At 41.6% G+C, this 21,221-nt stretch overlaps 1 protein-coding gene across 10 annotated transcripts in view; it reads left to right on the top strand.

The window, feature by feature from the left end:
• Positions 1–8,987: 8,987 nt before the first annotated feature.
• SLC8A3 (solute carrier family 8 member A3) overlaps positions 8,988–21,221 on the top strand; it is a 223,518-nt gene continuing 211,284 nt past the window's right edge. For all 10 annotated transcript variants that reach the window (XM_048484383.1, XM_048484382.1, XM_048484379.1 and 7 more), the window contains exon 1: positions 8,988–9,626. The gene's annotated coding sequence lies outside the window, so the exon portion shown is untranslated. The remainder of the gene's footprint in view (positions 9,627–21,221) is intronic.

Genomic DNA, 21,221 nt, shown 5'->3' with positions numbered 1-21,221 from the left:
ATTTGTAGGACAAACCAAATTAGAAATAGTGTATATTTCATTTTTTAAAAGCCAAGTCCAATCAAGAGAATCTCTTTTCATCCAAATTTGTTAATGTTTTGCGCAGTCCTGAGACTATAGGATTGATGTCTGTCTGCCTATTACTCCAGAATAACCAAATAACTTCATATCATGATCATTAAGAAATTTCAAATATGGCTGAAACAAGAATTTTGCACTATTTCAGTTGATTTCATTCAAGAGCATATGTTGCATATAGAGAAAGAGAGGATTCCTATCTAGTCACGAGAAAGGACGAAATTAAAGGAAGATCTGGTCTGCATACAGAGTGGCTGCATTTAAGTTAGAGAGGAGCAGATTCTCTCAGCTCTACTTCAAGAGCAATTTTTTCACTCTTTATTCCCAGGCTTCCACTCTGTTGGGTTGTCATGTTTTGGCCAATCCTCAAGGGGCAAGAGGGACCTAAGAAGTCATAAGAGAATTCCTAAAAGAAATAATTTTTGGCACACAAAGAGTTAGTTTTTGGCATGCAGAAACTTAATTTTGCAAGTGTTCTTATTTTGCTTCTTTGAAACAAAAAAGTATGATCACACTGTTCTGCAACATAGAAATGAACCAACAAACAAATAAAAGGAAACCTTTCAAAATCTGGCACTGAGTGCCAAAAAAACCTCACAAAAAGACATGTTGTCAGCACACAAGGAGCCTGTTGTAAAGGAGTTATCTGTAGAAACACATGGATATACTTTTTCTGTGATCTCTGAATCTTATTTTTCTTTTTAAGCACAGCTGCCCCCCACTGTTCCTCCAAAGCGTTCTGGGTGACAGAGAGTGGACAAGCTCCAAGTGGGGCCTGCAGTTCTCTCAGAATTTCAACTGATTTCCAGATTACAGACATCTGTTCTTCAAGAGAAAAAATCATCCTGGCAAGTGGCATCACATCCTTGCTGAGCAACATCTCCCCAAACTGCCTTCTCCAGACTCCATCCCCAAATATCTAGGTATTTCTTAACCCTGAGAGTTGCAACCCTAGATATACATGGTTCTTTCCTCCTCCTCCATTTTATTCTCACAGCAAACCTGTGAGACACAAGCCCTGTGGCACAGAGTGGTAAGTTACAGTATTGCAATCAAAACTCTGCGGATGACCGGAGTTCAATTCCAGTGGAAGTTGTTTTCAAGTTGATGGCTCAAGGTTTGTTACCTGTAATGGTGGGAGGTTTTTAAAGTGGAGAAATAGCGAGAGCAGACTCTTGGTTTAGCAAAAGGTCGGGCAAGCTCAAGATCTTTGTTGCCTATGTATATAAAAGTCAGCTTTTCCAAGATATCTGCAGGAGAGCAAAATCAGTTCAACAATTTTATTAAGGGGTAATAGGGGTACACAAGCTCGCAGTCATCAAAGCAGCAGAGCACACACACAGTTCTGTGATATAAGCATTGGTGAGAGGAAGGGCTTGAAATAGAGGAAGGGGATTTGGGGAATAAGATCTGTAGTCACCTGATCTTAGAGTGGAATGGTCTGATGAACAGCGCTGAGCAACTCACACTTAGCTCTGGTAGAAGAAAAAGATCAATGTGTTGGGGATAATACCAATAGACAGAGAGGTGTCCAGAGATATTACACATTGGCTACTGGGAGAAGGGGCTTCATATACGAAAAACAGGGCCATCAGGGTTATGCAGAGTAGCTCTTAATCTCCCAGGACACAGGAGAATCCTCTCCTATCTTTCTGGGGGAAAGACAAGAGACAGACATCAACCTTAATGGTTTGAGTTGTTAATCTAATGGTTTGAGTACTTAGGCTGGTGGGCTAAACTGGGAGTACTTGGAGGTGGACAGAGTGCTGCTGAGTCAATGACAACTAACAAATAAGGTGGTTGTTAGAGTGAGATGAGCCAGAGGAAGAAGTTTTTGGGTTAATACAATACTGGAAAGTACACTTTGAGCAAATAACATTAACAAGTCCTTTGTCTTTGTAAGGCTGGTGTAACGGTATCTAGTGCAGACCAAGCAGGCATACACCTAAGGTTCCTCAGGAGCCTCATCATTTTCCCACTGGGGCTTTTTAAGGGACCCATGTGTTTTGTCTGACATTAGAAAGACACTTGATCAACTACTGGTTGTTATGTTTATAGTTAGATGGGTTTCATTTTTTGCTTTGCATTCCCAGCATACCATGTGACCACTGACACATCAGTGTGCCATTGCTGCTTCAAGAACATGGCTGCAGAGATTTTCTGGAGAACTCAAAACCTTGTATACTGTCTTGTCTTCTTTTGATTTGCTTTAATAACAATATTACTTAGCTTTTGGTTTTGAAAATGCTAAGGATCAACATTGCTACCTGTATTTTTGGTCTAATAGTTGCTTGTGGGATCTTTACTAACTGAATTTCATGATTGCTCCTAATCAGAGGTGTAGAAAGGAGGGAAAGCACCCGCTGTACTGGTGCATCTTCCATCCTCATCCTGTCCTGGAATGCCCCCATCCCACCCCGGAACACCCCTGCCATGCCCCCATCATGCCCCCAGAATGCCCTTGCCACACCCCACCAGGGGCGCGCACCCAGTGCGTCACACCCCCACCCTGCCCCCTTGGAGCTATGCCTCTGCTCCTAATTTAAATGTGACAGGGTCAACATGCCTTGATCTCATGTTGCCCCATCAGACTATGGTTGCCACAAACAGCTACCCAGTTACCATCCAACAATCAAATGGGTATCAGAGGACAATGGCTTCAGTTACCTGGAATGGTGGCCAACTCTGGATTTGGAAATACCTGAAAATTTGAGGGTTGAGCCTGGAAGAGTTGACTTTAGGAAGAAGAAGGATCTCAATAAGGTATAATATCATGCAGTCCTCCTTCCATAGCAACCACGTTCTCCAATAGACGTGTAATAAATTGTATAAACAAACACATGATTTATGTAGTCTGGAGATCAGGTGTAATTCCAGGATATCCTCAGCCCCCACCTGGAAGTTGACAACCCAATAACCTGGAGTCCCTACCATAAGTGGGAAAATGGGAACCCTTGGTGACACAGTAAAATATGGCTCCATTATGAATCAGTCACATCCAGTGAAGGAGAGTTCAAAATGCTTATATTCAGCTAGCATTTTACTGCCTAAAATGTTGAGGAACTGCTGATATGGAATATATTCCAGTCAGGGTTTTTCAGCATTATGTTAATATAAACGTTTAACGTGTGTGTGTGTGTGTGTGTGTGTGTGCGCGTGCGTGCGTGAAGTGCCATCAAGTCGCAGCTGACTTATGGCAATCCCAGCAAGGGGCTTTCAAGGCAAGTGAGAAGTGGAGGTGCTGTGCTGTTACCTTCCTATGCAGAAGCCTTCCTTGGTGGTCTCCCTTCCCAGTACTGACCTTGCTTAGCTTCCAAGAGCTGATAGGTCAGGCTACATCATGCTGCCGTCTCTCCCAAGCCTTTAACTTAAGGCCAAACTATACATTACATGCAAGCGTATGTTTTACAGCCATGACAGCTGCTCCTTGAATCAAAAACAGACTTTCAGCAGGGGGAGTGTCTACTTTCTACTTAACCCTTCCCCTGTCTGCTGCTTTGCTGCTTCTCCTCTGATAGATTTTTGCCAACCAGACTCCAAAGGCATGTTTATCAGAGTTATATGTAACATGTAGTCCATCCCTTAGAGATGGGTGAAACTGCTGGGTTCTTTTGTAAGAACAGGTTATGTTTTTAGAGTCTGGGGGAAAAAAGCAAGAATACTTTTCAGGTTTTTGATACACTTGAAAGGATAAAAGGGGAAATGAGATTCCAGCAAAGGTGTGAACTTAGATAAATTCTGAATTAATTAACAAAAAACACCACAGAGTAACGAGCATTATTATGGATGATATCACAGCTGCCAGTTCTTTAGCTGGTTGCTGGCTTTTCATTACAATTTGAGCCTCATCCAGAGGTTTAGGAAGTTATAATGTATTGGCGTAGTATTCATGCGGATCCCAGCTGGGCTGCCTTCTGACTCTGACAGATGTTAATTTTGTTGATCTGAAGATGTTTCAAGTGCTGCCCTAGTGTTTTTGGAATGGTGCCCAAGGTGTCGATTACCACTGGAATGACCTGAGCTGGTTTGTGTCTTAGTCCCTGAAGCTCAATTTTCAAATCGTGGTATTTAGTGACCTTCTCACCTTTTCACGTGCTTTTTCAATAACCCTGCTGTCACCAGGTACTGCTGTGCCGATGATGGTCACTTTCTTGTCCTTGATCACTGTAATGTCTGGTGTATTATGTGCCAACACTGTCTGTTTGGACTCAAAAGTCCCAAAAGATCTTGACCTTCTCATTTTCTGAGGCTTTCTTTGGACAATGTTCCCACCAGTTTTTAGCTGTCCTAGTATTGTAATTCCTGCATAAATTCCAGTCGATCATCTTGGCCACTGAGTTATGCCTCTATTTGTACTCAGTCTGGACAATCTTTTTGCAGCAGCTGAGGACATGATTTACAGTTTCGTCAACTTCCTTGCACAATCTTCACATTGCATCATCTGAAGATTTTTCGATTCTGGCCTTGATCGTATTTGTTCTAATGGCTTTGGACCGCTATGCAGATAAATCATGAAAGAGTACCTGGGATTCATGAGGTTTTTTAGATGTTGTGCCATAAAGATCTGGGTGACAAATATTTGCAATACCAGAGTCAGTGGATTGGTGTCATGGCACCTTGTAGTTTTGTCTTTTTTTTGTCTTTTAGCAATCTCTATGCCAATTATTCTTGGAGGCAACTCTGATAATATGGTAGCTGCTGGATCTTTTGCTTAATTTTTAAAATAAAATCTTAGCATGGAAGCCTTAAAAAGATGAGCAGTTTCTCTTCTTCCTCTGCTTCTGAACACCCTCTCCAGCTGAATCTAGCAGCTCCATATGATTATGTCGCTTATCTTCTTTTTTCCAGCCAGCACTAGCTAGCACTACTGCGCAGTGGAGGAATAATTCCCATTGAATGCAAGACTAGATTATTAATAAAGATTCTTCCAGTGCACTGAATACTTGGAGATGCCTGTGTGAATCTATTTCCTTTTATTATTGTTTTCTTCAGCTGCCATGAAGGCAGTCCTGGTGCCATTATTTCCATAGCCATGCAATAGTTCCTAGCCTTGTTATTATTCAGCTGGTTACAAACAAGATGGAACAGATATGGCTGCTGATTTTTCGGGCACACCTTGTAAAGCTTTTTCTGATGAAATTCATGTTTGTTCTTTGCTTCATTTATACTCTATTTCACTTTACAACCCTGTGAAGTAGGTTAGGCTAAGTGTGTGTGACTGGTCCAAAGTCACCTAGCAATGTGAATCACTCCCTGCAGGGAATGGAAATGTGAATCACTCCCTGGACTGAAAAACCCCACCTGCAATACTATACTATCAACCACACCTTTGCAAAGCAAGTTCCCAAACACTTACTGATTGGTTCCCCACCTGGGGACATGATAATTTATACCCCACTAAAACATTCCCTTCTCACTGGGCACAGTATGTAACAGACATCCCTCTGTGATACACCTCTGAAGATGCCAGCCACAGATGCAGGAGAAACGTTAGGAACAAGATCCATCAGACCACGGGTACACAGCCCAGAAAACCCACCACAACTAGTTGAATCCGGCCATGAAAGCCTTCGACAAATTTGTTAAACTTTATTTTGCTGTCCTGCGGATTTTCTTGCTAAAGCTGATCTTGGCATACATAGCCAACAAAGACCCCGAGCTTGCCCAACCTATCGCTAAGCCAAAAGTCTGCTCTTGCTAAATTCCCCACACAAAAAGACTCCCAGCATTTCAGGTAACACCAATGGCCTGAGAGAGTGATTGGCTTTAGCAGGGGGATTAGATCAAGGAAACTGTGGGGGAGACATGCCATGTAGAAACCCCATTGCTTCAGCACTGTATCGTTTGTGACAGTAGCTACAGGGAAACCATACAAGACTGTCCCCTTATGGAAACTATCCATGTTTATGAGTCTTTAGCTTTTGTATGCCTTAGGAGTCAACAAATAAAAACATGGAATTTCACATTACTATGTAAATAGACCGCTTTCTGGCTGTATAGCACTTCAAAATACTTCTAATGCAATCCTAAGTAGAGTTACATGTTTCTAAACCCATTGACTTCAATGGATTTAGAAGGATATAACTCTTCCAAGGGCTGCACTGGAAATGACAAATTCTAGCACATTTTAATTTTATCTTTGCTCAGCATATAATCAACACACTAGCTGTCATTCTCCCTGGAGTATGATCAGTATTTATATGATTATTGATATAGGTGTCTTTCTTATGAAAATCAAGAATTGTTAGGAATTTTTTATATGTCAACTATATATGAAAAAGCACCTCATTTTTTGCTCCCCATCTTTCTAGTACCTGCCTCTATCTCACTGTAGTATGGGGCTTCTAGGAATGGGTGATGATGGCATAAAGTTTTAAAAATTCATTTATTCAGCTTTCTAACCCATGCTTATATGCAGTGGTGGGATTCAAATATATATAAATGTATATAAATAAATGTAATAAATAAATATATATAAATGTAATAAATAAATAAATGTATATAAATGTAATAAATAAATAAATAAATAAATAATTTAACAACCGGTTGTTTACAAGTACCATTTTAACAACTGGTTCTGCCAAAGTGGTGCGAACCTGCTGAATCCCACCACTGCTTATATGTACCTAGATCAGGGGTAGGGAACCTGCGGCTCTCCAGATGTTCAGGAACTACAATTCCCATCAGCCCCTACCAGCATGGCCAATTGGCCATGCTGACAGAGGCTGATGGGAATTGTAGTTCCTGAACATCTGGAGAGCCGCAGGTTCCCTACCCCTGACCTAGATGCATAAATGGACTTCGGGTAGAGAGGGCTTCACAATTTAGGGTTGCCAAATGTTGGAAACCACCCTGAGTAATGAAAAAATAAATCAAACAAACAAATAATGTGTTGGGAAATACTAGGAGATTTTAAGGGGTGGAGCCAGGGAGAAAAGAGTTTGGGGAGAGACAGGATTTCAGTTTGGTATAATGCCACTGAATCTACCCCCCAAAGCAGCCATTTTCTCCAGAAGAAATTATCTCTGTTGCCTGGATAGGAGTTCTAATTCTGGAAGATCTTCAGATCCCACAAGGAGGTTGGCAATCACAGCTTCAATTCAGGGCAAGGAACCACACTTATTCATGCTGGTTCTTGACAAATGTAGAGCAGGCAATACAGAAGACAAACAGTGAGCAGAATTCTATATGTACACTGGACAGAAAGGCTGCACTCTAGTATTCTGTCCTGTGTGCTTAAGGCCAACTGCTTAATGAGAATTAAAACTGCATCTCTGTGTGAGACTTGTTGAAGGACTCAGTGCTAAACCCTCACAGGAATAAGTGGTACAATTCCTGATGGGGTGGGGGGCAGGGAAACCCAGTCACTTAAAAGGTCCTACAAGGTTGTTACTACACATTCACTAATCTTCTATAGAATGCTTTGTGGGATGTCACAAAGATGATTTTTAACTTGGCACAGGAGGAGGGGGGAAGTATTATTAAGGAGTACCCTCTGACGATCATAATGGCTTGTAGTTGTGCACAGAGCAGAGGACAATCACTTTAGGCTTAGTTGGTGTAGCATGCCAAGACTGTCATAAATAATCAGAATGTGACCTGATCCTTTTAAAAAAGACTTAAGTTTGAATTTATCAGAAGCAGAGATTTTTATCCACATGAAAGATCAAAACTAAGGAACAGTCAATGGAAAACACCAAGGATGCAGAAATTTGATTGTTCCATAGCCATATGGGATGGGAGAAAGGAAGTGGTTTGCTGTACAAGGTTGCAAATGAAGTGAAACATCTGCATATCTTGAAGAGCTGCACTTGTCTTAACCCTGTCAGCTGTAAATGCATCCATAGTTTTGCTCTCACAGACAAGCAAGATATACTGTTATGCCTCAACCTGCTTTCAACCCTTGTTAAGAATTAAATAAAATATAACTAATGTTTACAAAACACTAAAAATAAGATGCATTAAATGAAAGAGGTTCTTTGTTCAGCAACTGAGCCACTAAGCAAAGATGGTTGTGTTCTTGCACAGTTCCTGTTTGTTTCAAATGCAGGAGAATTTTCAGTGGACGGTGTCCCATAGTTTGGTCACTCTATAATATAGCTCTATAATATAGTCTTCAAAGAAAAGACAGCCTCTGCCAAGTGGCAGGTCTCTTCAGACACACTTACTCATGCTGGTTCTCGACAAATATAGAGGCAATTATAGGGAGTGAAACATCTGGGTCTGGTCTTAATTTCAAAATCCAAAAGCTATCATTCTCCTCCAGACTGGTGGAACCCACAGTTTCCAGCCTGGTCATTTGTCACTGAAGTCAAACAGCAATTTGTGAGGTAGCAATTTGTGAGATCATATTTTTAGCTTCCAAATGGCTCCTGTAGCCTCCCAAGTTGTTATTTGACTTTGGTTGAAAGAGATGATGGGGTGTACTCTCTCTGCCACAGTTCCACTACCAAGTGGAGCTGGGTGCTTCCAAACAAGTCCCCGGGCACAGAAAGCCACACTCATTCTGCCTAAGCAATTTTCGAGGCTATATATAACATCCCTCCCAGATGTCCTTGGCAGAAACTTCAAACAGGATCCCAAATCTTGGTTTTGTTTCGTCCTGCCCAGCAATCAGATATGTTCTCCACCCTGCCTCTGCTCCACCATGAGAAGGCACAAGGCCATACAGAGGGCAGGAGAAACCCAGGTGATCCCAGCCGGCTCAGCTCCTGAGTTGTCAGTGTCTTCTCGTTGTCCATAGCTCTCTTTGCATGGGGCTGGTGTGTGGTCTCCTGATTTGTGCTTTGCTTCAAAGTCCACACTCTGTAAACCCCCCCCCCCGCCCCCGCGGCAAGGCTTGTGCGAAGGATAAATATGCACGGCTTTTAATTCGGCTGCAGTTCTTGCTCCCAGCTGATCGAGTGACGTGGAGTTTGGAGAGGCTGGGAGACGGGCTTGGTGATTTGACTTCTCTGCTGCAGTCGTGCAAAGGCGAACGGTGTGTGTTTCTCTCGCACACGGAGACCAACCAGGCTCCCAGGTTCGCCCGCTTGCTCTGTGATGCTGGGAAGTCTGTCCGCTGAACCAATGGTGGTGTGATTGTGACACACGCACACACACTGCAAGAGAAGGGGGAAGCCCATCCTCTTCTCTTGCGACCTGAGGGTGCAGTCGTCATTTCCCACTCAACATCCCTCTTCATTCTTCTGCTTCTGTTTCAGCTTCACTCTTCCCTTCCCTCCCCCGTTGAAATTACACGACTGGAAAAGGCGAAACCGGTGGCATCACCGATCACCCCCAGTTGAAACGCCCCCCCCCCCGCTCCGCTTCACCCACCCCCTTCCCAGATGCGCGTCCTCATCCGGAGAGGCGAAGGAGAGCCTGGCTTTTCCAGCAAGCAACGCAACTTGGCTTGACATGCGAAGGAGGACCCCCCTCCCCTCCCCTCCCGTCCTGGCAGCAGCAATTGACCACGAGATGGAATGAGGTCTCTGTAGAGAACCGGGAGGATCGGTAACTGGGGGAGCAAAAAGGACACCCCTCCCCGAAGACCAGAACCGGGAAGGGTAAGTTCAGCCCCAGTTCAGTGGTTTACCCAATGGGCAAGCTTTGTGATGTGTGCAGTTGGGAAGCGGCACTGAAGCTATTGCGTCCCAATTCCCACACCGTTGGACAGGTTGGTGGGTGGTAGAATGGCTTTGCAAGATCATTCCTCAGAAAACGGATGGATGTAATGTTGCAGATTCACGGGAGGTCTGTTTTGCTGCCTCGATGGAGCTGTCGCCCTGTGTGTGTGTGTGTGTGTGTGTGTGTGTTTGCACACACAGATGGAGATAAGCCGTGTGCTGCAGCCTCACCTCTTAGCGCCGCACTCAGACCGTTTGAGCAACGGGAGGAAATTGCAGAGAAAAGAGGGAAGCTGCTGGGTCCTCCTGCTTTGCCCAGGGTGCCTTTTTTAGGGTTGCCTTTCCCGCGTTTTGCTGCCACTCCAAAACTCTCCTCCCACTGAAGGAGATTAACACGGGGATCAAAGGGTTGACTGGGGGCAGGGTGTGTGTGTTGATATTTTAATATAATAACATGCCAGCAGTAGCTTGGAGGGCAAACGTCGAGGCAGCGCAGTTTCGCAGCCAACCCCCCACCCCGGGATTCCTGCTGAACTTGCTGACAGCCCTTTGGATCAGATGCAGGAGGAAAAGGAAGGGCAAGAGAGATGGTTTATTGCGCGGGGGGGGGGGGGAGCAGGCGGGAGAGGGAAAGAAAGAGTTTGGGGGCGGGAGCAATAGGCACAATAAATGCCTTGAATGCAGTGCTATAAATTTCTTTTCCATCCCAAACCCCCTATTTCCAGGTGTACAGGCAGGCAACTAGAGCGGGGCTGGTTTTGAATTAGAGCTGAAAGGCGGGAGACAAAATGTGCGGGTTTTGCAAAAAGTACCCGAAACCAACCAGATGGTTGTTGGCCCCCGTTAGATATGTTTGAAAGCGAGATCACCAGGGATCATCTATAAATATTTAAATAGAAGCGGGTGGGGGGGGGGGTGTTTGGGTGGAGAGGAAACGGCGATGCTCGAAGCCAAGGAATTTCCAGCCAGGGTTGCATTGCTACGATGATGCTGATTTCCAAATGCAACCGTGGAAACCTCTGGCAACCCCCGGTGTGTGTCTAAGGGGCTCTCTTCCTGTCTCAACGTGTGCGGTTAATCTTGCGCAGCTGTTGTGCTCCATCCACTCCTGCTGAGATCTTGTTTACCTCGCTTTTCAAATATAGCTCCTGCGCCATGTCCTCTTCCTAAATAGGACAAGAAGAACAGTTGACTTGGTGGTAGTAGGAGATAGCTTGGGGTGGATATGGAAATCACATGAGGATTTGTTCCTAGCTGAGACCCAACTGAAGCCAGGCACCACTGGCAACAGGAATTATATTTATTTGCAAATAAGGACAGTCCTGATCACTTGGACTCCAAGGAATGTGCCTGCCAACAGGCATCCAAGCTTTTTGAAAAATATTTCAGCTTGGTCACAAAATGTAACAGATTGGTGCATGCATACACATAGTAACAGGTGCAAGTCTGAGTATTTCCAAAGGTGCTCGAAAGTTCACATCCTCATCCGGGAGTAAGAATACCACAAGCTCAAATAGTTCATCACAAACAACTTAGAAAAATTCCCAAATATTTTCAAAGCCACTGCTTCTTACTTGGTCCATCCTGCTTGCATAAGCCATTCCTTGATAGAGACAGAAATTGCTTCTGTACAAGGGACTGACTTTTCTCTGCCCCGTCTTCCCTTCTGAGGCCTACCTAACTCCCAGTGCAATCCTATGCAGAGTTACTCCAGTACAGGTCAGGCGAAATCAATGGGCTTAATCTGGAGTAACTCTGCAACAGAAGTCTTCCTTCTGAAAACAGTTGGCTAGCCAAACAGCCTGAAGCTTAGACAAAAATAAATAAATCTCTTGTTGGTTTTCCTCTTCCCAGACAAGGGTTTAACTTACCAGGTCAGAGTTGCAATATAAGAGTCACTTGTAGATGTGATCCTGTTCTTCTGCTCTGCAGTGTTGTTCTAAAGTGCAACTATGTATAGCTGAGTTTATTTTGGGTACCCACTGGCAAATTATATTTGCTCATCTTTTCAAGGCACATACACCATTTATTTGTGTTAACTGCTCCAAAAAGTTGCTTTCCTTTTCCTCTGTTTTTCTACTGATGATTAGCAAGATGTTTCTGAAAACATACATTTGTCCAAGACTGGTTAGAATATTTTTTTTGCTGATGAACAGTAGTATGAGACTATAGTTTTAATTTTGTCTGTATTGTCAGATTTCTCTTAAGAAAGCATAACTGCATGAAAAATGATAGGAAAGGGGTACTTGGAGGACAATTTCTGGTGAAATCAGGGGTGTTGAATTTAATGTTTCTTTTCTGATGGCTATTTTACATGACCATTTGTGGAGCAGTGGTTCTGTGGTGGGGTTACCATGAGTTTACTTGAATACACTGGTCTTGTGAATGTTTCCTCACAGTATGTTGAGATTTCAAATCCCATGTCCAGATTTAACTCTGATTAAGCAATGTGGCACGTATTCACTGTACACAAAACTGCATGGTTTATTGACCCTAACTTGCATACATTGCACTGCATTTTCTTTCAAAAGAACAGTTTCCCAAATCAGTGGGAGCCAAACCAACTTGTCTGTCCTCAATATATCACCAACTCTGCTCACTGAGCGACTTGATGATGCTTTCTTATTTCATCCCTCTTCATAACAAATCTGCAAAAAAGTCACTTGTTCTGAGTTTTTAAAAATAATTTTTATTGATTTTCTCAATATAATTATACAAAAGAAGAAGATATAAACCGAAAAACTGGAAAAATAACACAAGAATAATAAGCAGGTAAAATACCTAGCCATAAAACTAAAACACAGTAACAGAATGGATCTTAATATTTTAACAAATTAACATATAAACATAATACCACCTGGAGAGAGAGTGCCTTCTATCGTCTTTTATCCCATCTAGTATTCTATTCTTAGATGATTTCATTAACATCCACTGGTATACATTAATTTAGCAAATAACCTTAACTATTAACATATTTATGTTATTGATTCAGCCTCATACTAAAAAAAAATGCTTCCTACTTCACATCAAACTCAGATTTTGACCTGTTTACAAAGTTTGTCAGTTTCACCACTGTAGCATATTCTCTTATCCTCCCAAGTTTCCATATTTCGGCAATTTTCTGTCTTCCAGCTAGATGCTATTGGCAGCCATTAACATAAATAAACATAATTAATTAGGCTTTTTGAAAATTTCTCAGGAAGAACTGAGTTTACATAGTGGAAATGAAGAAGAAAAACATAAAATTAAAACCATATAGTGGGAGCAATACCACAATTCTTAAGGCCCTGTCCAGTCTTCTAGTCACTGGGTTCCTTTTCATTTCTCACTGGCAGCTTTTTGCTACTGTTTAAACACTATTGAATGGATTGAGACTGAAAAAGGACAACATACTATGTTAGCTGTATGCTTAAGGCAAATGAAACGGGAGACGAATGACTGAAACAACATTCTTAGTCAGAAAACTTTGGAGTTCAGACTGGATTGCAGACACTCATTTTCCTTTCTTCTGTTTGACTAAGAAAGTAGCTTTCCCCTTAAGTAGAACACTGCGATTTCTGCAACACCAATGTTACTTCCACATTTTAACTGTCAGAGCCCCAAAGTTATGGAACTGCACACAACTTTTTGATGGGAATGATCTGTCTACAGTTGAACAGTGCTTGACTATGTGGAAATTGTGGGTTGGATTCAAATGTTCACAAGTGGAACAGAGGTCAAGGAAGGGATTTTTTCTCCTTCTTACAGCAGACCCATATGCCCCTGAAAACCACCCCTGAAAGTCAGAAGGTCCTGAGGGATAGTGTGGGAAGTGTGAGAGTGTGAAGGTAGAATTGTTGGACATTTCCTCTCCCATTGCTGTATGGATTCTTACATAAATAGATCAGGAATTCACTCAAGATTAGGATGAGCAGTAGAGAAGGGTGGAGAAAGTAAAGGAAGGCTGCAGTGATCCCTTCTACAAATTGTGCTACTGCTTGTCCCTTGGACCCTTTGGGGGCAAAACTGAGATACAAAAATAACAAATGAATGGATAAATGAATGAACATGGACCCAGTAACACCTGTTTATTGTGCAGTTACAGTAAATAACAAAATATAAATTAAAGCAGAATTCTCATCTAGCCAGAGGTGAGACTAGGGAAGTAGGAGTTTTGGATAGCACAACTTTATATTGTTATTGTAGGATAAGTCACTGACACTTCTTTGAGAGCCTTTAAAGTTGTTATTACTAAAGTCTCCAAAAAGGAACCCTAGTAAAACTTATCAAGTGTGTCCTTGTTAGTAAAGTAAGATAGGAATAATAATTTTTAGAGTTACAAACTGACTTGTTCAGATATCCTAACACTAAAAAGCCATGAAAAAAAATATAGATTTGATAATGGAGTTAAAGCAGTGATTATGATTGGTATTAATCTGATAGCATGGGCATGATCTTGGACTTGGACCACAGAGGCCTGTCTTGGGTATTTCTTTCACCAATTTCTTTATAAGTGTTGGGTAAATGACCATTTAATTTAATTATAAACCTTAAGGCCTGTTGGGAATGCATATATGGGTGTGTGTTAGTTGGTTAGTTAGTTAGTTAGTTAGTTTGTTAGTTAGTTAAATAAATAAATAAATAAATAAATAAATAAAGCATACACTTATTTACAAAGTGTGAAGATTGTTCTGCCTCTTCCCTACATTTTAGAGCACAAATATAACAGTTGTCTAGTAAATGAGCATCTTAATTAATTTAGTAAAATTACATGACCAATCAAACATTATGTTGCCCAAATTACAGGCTTGTACAAATTTCTGATCCCACTTGAGTGGCAATCCTTCTGCATATTCTGGAGAAATATGAAGCCTATTATTTCTGCACTGTTCCTAAAATAGTGCAATTCACTGCCACTGGAAGTAGTAATGGCAACGAATACATGTGCATCTGTTAAGTGCTGCCAGGCCACTTCTGACTTATGGCAGTCCTATGAATTAATGTCCTCCAGAATGTCCTATCACTAATAGACTTGATGAGGTCTTGCATACTGAGGGCCATGGCTCCATTTATTGAGTCAGTCCCATCTCATGCTGAGTCTTCCTTTTCTCCTGCTGCCTTCAACTTTTCCAAGCACTATTGTCTTGTCCAGTATGCCTTTTTTCTCATAATGTGACTAAAGTACAATAGTCTGATCATTTTAGCTTCTAGGCAGAGTTTGGGCTTCAGCTGATCTCGAACCCACTAATTTGTCTTTTTGGTGGTTCATAGTGTCCATAAAACTCTGCTCCAGTACCACATTTCAAATTAATCAACTTTCTTCCTGTCGGCCTTCTTCATTATCCACCTTTCCCACCCATAAATTGAAATAGGGCATGAATTATTCTTGGTCGCAGTTGTAGGGATGAACTGCTGACCCAGCAGCACCGTAAGTAGAGCGCTGGAACACCGGCGCTCCTACGGCCTTCTGGTCGCACCGCTCCCCCACCCCTCATCCCCCGATGAGTCACGGGTCATGAACTACCTGGCTCACAACCACCGGGTGTCCCGGACAAAGGGACAATGGTCTTGCCCCCAGGTGAGGATTAGGCCCAGACGCTGATGCTCCTCTCCGCACGTAGCAGCCAGGTGAGATCATGCATCACATGATGATCTCTCAGTCTCCCGCTCTCCCGGAATCCCCCCCGTTCCGCCCCTCTATACGCCCCCGCTAGAATCATAATAAAAGGTGCCAAGAACCAGCACGCGGGAGAGTCGCTAGGAACACGGACACCCGCGCTCCCGCTGCTGGCACTCTCCACCAGATGTTATCACCGCGTCTCGTCTCGTTCTTGCGCTGACCTCGCGGGCACGCCTACAGCAGTGACATACCCTTATGCTTCAGAATAATTTCTAGCTTCTTCATCACTACCCTTCTCAGTCTCCTTCTGACTAGTGGTTGCAGTCTCCCTTTTGACTGATGATGGAGCCAAGGAATTGAATACCTTCATAGTCACTCTTAAAATTGTGTAATTCTCCAGTAGCCATTACTTTTGTATTCTTGATTTTCACCTGTAATCCTACTATGGTACTTTCTGTTTATCCTCCATCAGGAATCATTTCAATATTTTCTGTCAGTAATGTGGTAATGTGGGCTCTAGTACAGAAATGTTCATGTTGCAACGTATCAGTTTTTTGTTAAGTTATCACAACAGGACTGTTCATTCTTTTCTCTTCTGCAGAGATTCTAGAGGAATAGCTTTCCATGTCTCTGTGGAGATGAGAGATTTAAAAATATGTATTAACCAGTTGAGGGAGTATATTGAATATGTATCATTTCCTCTGATCCCATCAGCCTCAGCTAGAGCCTCATGTACACCAAATGTTCTGCCATTATTATGATAATTTATTTTCCCTGTGAGAAGAGATCCTGGGGGAAGGCATTATGAATATATCTTACAATATGTGCTCAAGATGCTTAGAGCTTCCTTGAGAACCACTGAGAGCGCTCCTAAACAGATCTACTGGGAAGAAATTCCCATGTTATTCAGTGGGGATTCCTCTCAAGAAAGCACAGCAATTGTGGTGTAATTTGGACTGAAATTTGGGAGACCCCAGTCCCCATGAAGTGGGTGACCTAGGGTCCATTTTCTTTCTCATCCTCACTTATCTCCTTGGGTTGTTGTGGGGTTAAAACAGAGGAGAAGGAAATGATATCTGCTGCTCTGAGTTCCTTGAGTCAGGGTAGATACAAACGTAATAATAAATAATATTGGGCCCAGCTAAAAAGTGATTCTCCAGTTAAGTGGTCAGTTCCCTTCCTTTTGTTGTAAGTGTTTTGGGTAATACAAACGCTCCCTTGGATGGAGGATTTGGAATGTATCCTTACTGTGCTGTACCTGTTCAGAGAGAGATGGTTGAAACTTGTATGCCATGGCTTCTCTGTAATAAAATGTTTGTAGTTTCCTCATTAATTATTTGGTTTCCTCCCTAAAAGTGAATCCTCTCAGGCACAACCTAAACACATTGATTTTAATAGTTATACTAGACGAACTCCATGTATGATTGCAGTGTCTATTCCCCTGCCCCTTGCTGAGTATGGGGGTGAAGATCAGTGGCCATGTGTGGATGCAGCTTGTTTGTTTGTTTATTTAACCTATTTGTATCCCATTTTCTAATTATTACTTTTGAAGTTGCATGTGAATAAAAATAGTTATAAAGCAAACTCTGAAGCTTTAATAATTTAAACATCATAATCAAAACTAAACTGTAGAATGGAAACAGGAAAAGAACTGAAAATAAATGTGCATTCAGTTAAAATGAAATGTCCAAGGTAATGGAATTCTTTTGATACCATTATTGGTGGTGGTCATACAGTCATGTCTGGAGAGGATGTTTCTGAGACATGTCATTCTCTGCCATTAAAAAGGCCTTGTCTCCATTCAGCACTTGCTTCAGTTATGAACACGTGATGAGCAAGAAGGTCCATACATCTTCAAACTGCCTCCTACAGCAATCCTCCCCCGCGCCCCCCACAAATCTGGATTGGGCTGCCCTACTTGAAGATAACAGTCTCTGGCCATTTATTCATTAACTACTTGCCCCATTCTGGGATGTTGCCTGTGAGCTTTTGAGGGGCATCTAAAAGATGACTGATAGTTTGCTGAAATTGCTAGTCAGAGCGAAGTCTGACATGCCAAGCAATAAAAGCCAAAAGTCTTGTGGGAGTCGGGGGAGGGGAAAGAGGAAGGAAAGAATGAGATGGGAGCTGTGTGGGGGTGAGGATGAGGAAGGCAGGCAGGCAAGAGTCCTTGTTTTTTATTCATGTAAAAGAAGCCAGTCAATTTCACTGGGTTCACTGCTCCAGTCTACTGCTCCTGTGTGGACTTTTAACATGAACATTGAAAAAAAAAAAAGAAGCCAGCAGGGGAAACCTATCATCCTGAAATAGTGGTTGGTGAAGTAGAAGGTAGTGTGGTGTGGGTGGGGGAAGGTGGGGATGAGCACGATAACTTGCAGAAATGTTAACACATATGGATCTCCTTTGCTTTTCCTGGGGGGGGGGAGAAAAAAGTTGCCCTTGAAATGTTTTTGGAAACCATGGGGATTCTCTGATCTGTGTGACTGTCAGAATAGGGACTGAGGAGACTGTCAGAATAGGGAAATGTGTATAAATGAGAATTGAACCCAAAGGGAATGTATGCTCAAAGTGAAGGAGACCACAAGTGAATAAATGGCCTCTGTATTTGCTGCAGGAGTTTTTCACCCCATGTGCGTTAGAGTGCTCCTTGTTTGCCATTCAGTTTCAGATTTTTTTAAAAAATCTCTCCCTTTGTGTGTTGCCAAGGCAGCTTTACTCGTCTGAATAGGACCTTCTGCAAGAACCAACCTGCAAACAGGCAAAATCAATAACTACCCATACACATGCCTTCTGCATTTTGTCCTTTGTCTTGTGGAATGGCCTGTCTGAGAAGGTCAGGAAGACTCCCAGTCTCCTGGCTTTCTGCAAACTATGCAAAACCAAATTATTTAAGATGACCTTTCTGTGCAGACAATAGGGTAACACTTGACAAAATGCTTCACAAAGTTTTTTGGACAAATTATTAGGGACTACGGTCTATACTGCTGTGCACAGTTTGCTGTAAGTTGGATCTTACTATGTAATCTTGCACGATTGTATGTGTCATATTAACACCTATGCTTTGCTTCAGTTATGGTTTCTGGTTTTCTGATTGGTTCTACAACCCAAATCACATTTCATTATTTACTGAATTTCTAGTCCTCTGGATTGACTCACTTTATGTAATCTGCCTTGAGCCTCAGTGAGAAATGAAGGAATGATAGGATGCGCTAAAAGGAATCTACAGCCAGGATCATATATTAAAGATAGTTAATACTCATATAAACAACACAATTTTCCATCCTTAATAAGGTGATATAATCCAAGGAGAATTGTCACAGTTACAAAGAGAATATTGACATGAATGAGAGTGGATACTGTCTGTAGTTGGAAAGCTAATGAACAGATGTTTTATGCACACACCTTCAGACTCACCCCTTCTGGCTAAGTAGCCTATACCAGAAAGTATATTAGTGACTGTTAAGATCCACATGTCCACATGTGTTTTTTAAAACATTGGATAAAATGCATTATGTAGGTCACTGGTAGATTAGATGTGTTTCACTGTGCAACTAGGTTCTGTACTTTGTTCAAATATGATTAGTATTTTGTCATTTCAGTCAGGTTTGTAGTAGAGTCAAGTGATTTTATGCTTTAGAGTACTTAATTTTAGAGGTCCTAATGTATCTTGTTCCTCTGGAGGCTGGAGCAGTATAAGATACAGACGCAGCCTAAGAAATTAGTTATCAGTTTTTGAGTGCTGGGAAGGGCATTGTCTTGGGAAACACACACAGAGTAGTCCCAAGCATTCTGCCTAAACTGCACATCAGTGGTTCCTTATTGTATTTTCTTGGGCTTAAATTTTAGAAGTTATTGAATATATAATTTAACAGCTTGCTCTAAAAGATGTTTCTGTTTCTCTAAGAGTGACTGTTAATGCTGTCAGTTTAGCACCCTGACCCTAAACCTTTGGAAGTGCGGGAGCATATATACTATGAAATTGTCACCAGTTGGCACTCACATTAGTAACATTTGGTACTAGCTAAGAACTTCTGAAATTACTAAAGAGTTTGGCAATATACATTGATTAGCTGTTCCTCTTGTTTTTCCTACCTTCTGTTATATTTAAATATTTTGGAGAACTGCAAAAAATTGTTAGTTGTTGTGGATTGCATAAGCCAACATAGAAGCCTATGTAGGCAGAAAGGCAAGAGTTATCTTTTAATAAGGAAACAGATGCACTTTTGTTGGACTCATAGAATTGGAAGAGCGCACTAGGACCATCCAGTCCAACCCCATGCCATGTAGGAATACACACTCAAAGCACTCCTGACAGATGGCCATCCATCCTCTACTTTAAATTCTCCAGAGAAGGAGAGTTCACCAAAAGTCAGTCCCACTGATTTTGCTGCAGGTGCCTTGGAACTAATATGCTTTGGTATGCAATCTTTATTGATCATTATAAAGCAAAATTAGGCCAAAGCATAGAGGTGTTTTATTTAATTCTTTAATTGTAATATTCTGATAAAATTACTTAAAACTATGAGAGAATACACTAGAAGGGGCAGAAGATTTTCTGTAATTATATATTTAGGATTGTACTGCAGTTTAGTTGAAGATCTAGGATTCAAACAAATTTAGTCCCACAGAAGACAAAGTAAGTACTTTGTAATTTTAGATTACCAAATCACTTTAGTTAATTGTTCATACTGAAATATACAATCCCTTTAATTTGTATAGAAAAATGGGGGAATCTGGTCCTTGAAATTATGTCCTGTGTCTTATTTGGAGGAAAATCTGGTTAAAATCAATGAAGCTTATTTCCAGTGTAAGGTATTTTAGATCAGATTTTTGGGAAATTAGGAATCATGCATGTTGGCCACAATCCAGCTAACATCAAACACTTTTAAAGTCCTGTTGATTTAATAGGAGAAATAATCACATGTTTACTCATTTCCTGCTGCAATCAATGGAAATTTAAAAAGCACTGAGAATTAGCTGAATTACCCCTTCCCATTTTTGCTCAGTTTCAGTATATAGCTAGCTGAGCTGAACATGAGCTGTTGCAGATATTCCATTAAAATCCTAAATGCAGTTACAGGTAGGAATGCTATGACTTTCAGGCCAAACAAGTTCCATAGGCAGGTATTCTGTACTGAGCAGCCATGATCACCCATGATCCCCATCCTCCTGTCTGTTTCCTGTCTACCTTGAATGGCTATTAGTGAGTTTTGGAACTGTGCAGTAGCTGCAGTGGTGGAGATTCCTTTCCTTGTGGTGGTGATGGCATGTCATTTTCTTGTCTGTGTATCTGTCTTAGTATCTGTGTAGCAGATGAAATGCTTTTGCCCAGGATCCTGGATGTTCAGACCACGTAATGTAATGATGTGCGCGAGGGGACTGCACCTCCCATAAGACTGCAAAAATGTGCATGTGTGAAATGATGTTGATAACATGGCTGGCTGATTGATGTCTCAAACTGTGTCAAATTATGCAGGTTTGTAAGTAGAGGGATTCTTATGTGATAATGTGAGAATGCACATGTGCAAAACACTGACAATTGCATTATATCGTACTGTTTGACTATGTAAAAAACCCCTTGATAAACAGGCTCCAACTGTTCAGGGCTGAGTGACAAAAACGGTTTCTATTTGCACCTGGTGAGCTTATTGACAATGGAGCATACCTAGTTATGGCAATTTAAGACTATCATAATCTCCCTGACAAGTACCTTTGAACTCAACAGAACTTTTTTCTATGGATCATGCTACTCATAGACCTGTGCAATGCAGAAGTACCAAGTAACCACAAAACTTACTTTTTAAAATTAAAAGGCACACTGCTGCTTTTGAAGTAAACCAAAATATATCTGAGAGGGGTCTTGATAGTGACAAGTATACAATTTTCAGAGGTTTATTCTAATAAAAACTAAATGAACATGATAAATTTTCAGTTAA

Source organism: Sphaerodactylus townsendi, linkage group LG02 (genome assembly GCF_021028975.2).
Source record: "Sphaerodactylus townsendi isolate TG3544 linkage group LG02, MPM_Stown_v2.3, whole genome shotgun sequence".
NCBI lineage: Eukaryota > Metazoa > Chordata > Lepidosauria > Squamata > Sphaerodactylidae > Sphaerodactylus > Sphaerodactylus townsendi.
The sequence above is the reverse complement of the archived record's forward strand: the minus strand, read 5'-3'. Positions and strand labels throughout refer to the sequence as shown.